Here is a 4,174-nt window from a genome sequence, read left to right on the forward strand (position 1 = left end):
GAAAACACCCTAGATATCTGTTAGATACCACTTCATTGTTAACCAAACTTTTGGTCCTTCCTAGGTTAGATCCTGATATCTCTATGTTTACAATAGACTTGACCAGTCTATATACGGTCATACCTCACGACCTAGGGCTGGCTGCTTTGGGTCGATTCCTGAATTGTCAGTCTCATTACAATGGCCCTGAGATCACCTTTGTGCTTGATTTACTTAAATTCATTTTGACCAAAAATTTATTTTTGTATAATGGTTTATTTTACTTACAGCTGGGCGGTTGTGCAATGGGGGCGGCGGTGGCCCCCTCATATGCCAACATATTTATGTTTGACGTTGAGGAGCTTGTATTTTTTTCTGATGAATCAATTTCTAGCAGGATTTTGTTTTTTTGTCGTTATATCGACGATTTATTGATTTTCTGGAAGGGTGATTGCAATGACCTCATTAGCCATATCAATCTACATAATTCTGGTTCTAGCCGTGTTAAATTTACTTATAAACATAGCACAACCGAGATTCCCTACCTTGATGTTGCTATTTCCATTCGTGAGGGTGTAATTTGCACCAACCTTTATTCTAAACCCACGGATCGTAACAACCTATTGGCACCTAACATTTGTCATCCGAGATCCCTAATCCATGGTTTACCGTACTCTCAATTTATACGTGCCAGACGCATTATTTCTGACACTACACAAGCTGAAATACAAATTGACATTTTGTTACAGAAATTTTTAGATCGTGGCTATGACTTCGATCAACTACAGCTCACTAAAACTAAGGTCCTTAGCATGGATAGAGATTCTTTGTTGCTTCCAAAGATTACTGACACTACTACTAAATGTTTACATTGGGTAACTCAGTTTACGACTGCCAGTAGTTCCATTAATAAAATCTCGAAGAAACTCTGGCCTATTGTTAAAACAGACCCTGATTGCAAGCTTTCCAATATCAAATTGATGCCGTGTTATAAACGTGGTCGTAACATCCGAGATATCCTAGTTAAGGCTGACATCTCTGAACCTGCTCCCAGCCTATATCGGGGCAAACTGGGCTGTATACGTTGTACGTGTGTGACATGTAAGTTCCTGAATCCCTGGTGATGTTTTCAATCACCCACATACTGGGAAGGCACTGTATATTAAACATAGATTAACATGTAACACTAAATTTACAGTGTATCAGATAATCTGCCCATGCGGCCTGCCCTATATCGGGAAGACCGAACGTCCCTTTAAAGAACGTATGGCAGCACATCGGTCGGCCATTAAGGCCGCACTGATTTCTGGAAATAGTGACCAGCCAGTTGCGAGACATTTCGCACTGGCACCCCACAATCTTACTACCCTTAAATATAGAATGATTGACCACATTCCACAAACATTACGTGGTGGTAATCGTGGTCATAAATTACTACAATGTGAAGCACGTTGGATTTTCCGACTAGGCACCATAGCGCCTAGGGGACTTAATGAATATTCAGGTATCAGTGTCCTAGCTAATGATAGTTAATTTGTGACTAAATATTCATAGAAGTGATTTCATCATTGACTTATATGTATATGTTTTCAGCCTAGTATATCTACTAGATCTGCTGCCGCTTTGATTGATCATGCCAGTATTTATTGTTGTATCTTGATCAGCTGTTATAACAACACCTTTTGTCCAATTTATCCATATCGTCTCGTTTGATCGGGACTATATGGTTCATTTTATGTTGCATAAGTATTATAGCAGGATTCTTGTTAGGCATATATATGTCACTTAGCGACTATATTCTTGTCAGCCATCACAATATGTATGTGTTTGTATATAATTGTTATTGTTTTGGTGTTGCTCTGGTTACGGGTGCCGTCTGTCGTCCTTTGTAGTGCGCCATGACGTCACCCGCTATGCGCCCGCCGGGTGTGCAGTCCCGCCGCAGCGCTTGGTCCACACGTGGTGATCACCTATTTAAGGTATGTTGTGTTCATTGTGTTTGTACTACCTGACGAAAATGCCACAGTAATAAAACGGGCATTTAAACGTTGTATCTCTACCTAAGTCTCAAGTGTTAATCATTGGAGTGCCGCACCATCTCTGCTGCCTGCGTATCCATCCGTGAGGGCACCCAATGTACTTCTACTCCTAGTGGCTGTGCCGGACCCCTGCCTCTTGCATATATATATATATATATATATATATATATATACACACACACATACATACATACAGCCGGCATTTTAACTGCATCCCATATGTATGTATGTGTATATAAAATGCCGGCTGTCGGAATCCTGCCGCTCAGGAGACTGACGCCAGAATCCCGACAGCCGGTAAAATATTGAACAAAATCCCGACATCCACAGGGTATTCCACTCGGTTGGTGGGTCCAAGCCACCAACCGAGTGGGAATATAACATGTGGCGAGCGGAGTGAGTCACCGGGTCTGAAGCGGTATTTATACACATGTATAAATATACACACACACACACACACACACACACACACAAACATATATATATCATACTATCCTACACATACATGCACACTTCACGTACAGTACAAATATATGCAAATGAAGAAGGGAAAAACAATTAACAAGTACACCAACTGCCCCAGCAACATTCCCCCCCCCCCTTACCCCGTCACTTGGCGTGGTCCCGATGGTCCATGCTGTGTTGCCGATATGGTGCTGGAGCTGCCGCTGGAGCCGGACATGGGCAGCATCCCCCTGGATTTTCTGGCCGCATTCCAGCCGCCACCTGCTATATGGGGAAGCTACTGATGTCACTGTGTGCCCTCACATAATTATAAATGTATATATATAATATAGACATCCACACCATAAGAGGCAGCACACAGAGGCTTGCAATCAGCCTTTTTGGATACAAGTTTTTCACTTGATTGCAAGCCTTTGAGTGTCGCCTTTTACGTTCTGTATGTCTAGTGGGATGACGACCCTATTCCCCCTTGGGGAAGACAACAGGGCCAGGGAACCCTTTTAGGGATTCAGGAGTTCCGGGGACTGTGTGTTCTGTGAGGAGGGAGGAAGACCTGACTTCACATCCTTCAAGATTATCTCTGGTGGCAAAAGTATGGCTTTTGGAGGCTACAGTGACCTCTGGAAAGCTCACAAGAGAATTGCACTCTCAACTCTAAGAGCCTTTTCCACTGTGAATACAGAATCCAAACGGCTATTTGAACAGCATGTAGTAGCAGAGGCTTACACCATGTCTTCCTGCGCCGTAGCACTGGCGGTCATTACTTTGACCCTTACCACGAGTGCACAGTGGCCGTTGCCAATGTGATATGTGCTATGTGCTTTGGTAAACGTTACAACCATGATGACCAAGAGTTTAAAGTCCTGGTTGGAAGAAACGACAAGTTTGGGCAAACAGTTGGAGCAGGCAGCTTAGTGGACCTCATGCCTTGGCTGCAAACCTTCCCAAACCCTGTGCGTACCCTCTATCAAAGCTTCAAAAATGTAAACATTGAGTCATTTGATTTTGTAAAGGATAAAGTGACCCAACACCGTGAGGCATATAGCCCCGAGATCACTAGAGACATGAGTGATGCCTTCATAGGTCTGATAGAGCATGGGGCAGCAGCAGCTGAGGGGTTCAGCAGAGAATATGTGGAGGGGACAGTCACAGATCTATTAGGTGCTGGGCAGGACACTAATTCTATGGCTTTGACATGGATCATATTATTACTCATAAAATACCCCCATGTACAGCAGAAACTGCAGGAAGAGATAGACAGAGTGGTGGGTCAGGACAGGCTACCCACTACTGAAGATAAAGCCAAGCTGTCTTATGTCCTAGCATTTATCTACGAAACACTGCGCTTCAGTAGCTTTGTGCCCATAACTCCATAACTATCCCACACTCCACCACCTGCGATGGGACAATCGATGGCTTTTACATACCCAAAGACACTGTGGTATTTATCAACTGTGGCTGAGCTTCCAGCAAATGCTGCTGCTGTTGCTGCCGGCGGCTCCATATTGCACAGCTGCTGGTGAGGGGCGGGCGGCTGCTGCAGGCGGGGAGGCACTGCTCCTGGTGCTGCCGCCGGCTCTGAGTCCATAGTACGCTGCAGATAGCGCGAGGCGGGCGGCTACTTCTGTCGAGGGGCGGGCGCCTGCTGCCTTTGATTAAATGCCTGCACTTGTCCTCAATCCCATCCGCCC

At 44.7% G+C, this 4,174-nt stretch overlaps 1 pseudogene; it reads left to right on the top strand.

Annotated features, from left to right (window-relative positions):
• Positions 1-284: 284 nt before the first annotated feature.
• Positions 285-3,945, top strand: LOC134910983 (cytochrome P450 1B1-like; annotated as a pseudogene).
• The last annotated feature ends 229 nt before the right edge of the window (positions 3,946-4,174 follow it).

This window comes from Pseudophryne corroboree, chromosome 4 (genome assembly GCF_028390025.1).
Source record: "Pseudophryne corroboree isolate aPseCor3 chromosome 4, aPseCor3.hap2, whole genome shotgun sequence".
Classification (NCBI taxonomy): Eukaryota; Metazoa; Chordata; class Amphibia; order Anura; family Myobatrachidae; genus Pseudophryne; species Pseudophryne corroboree.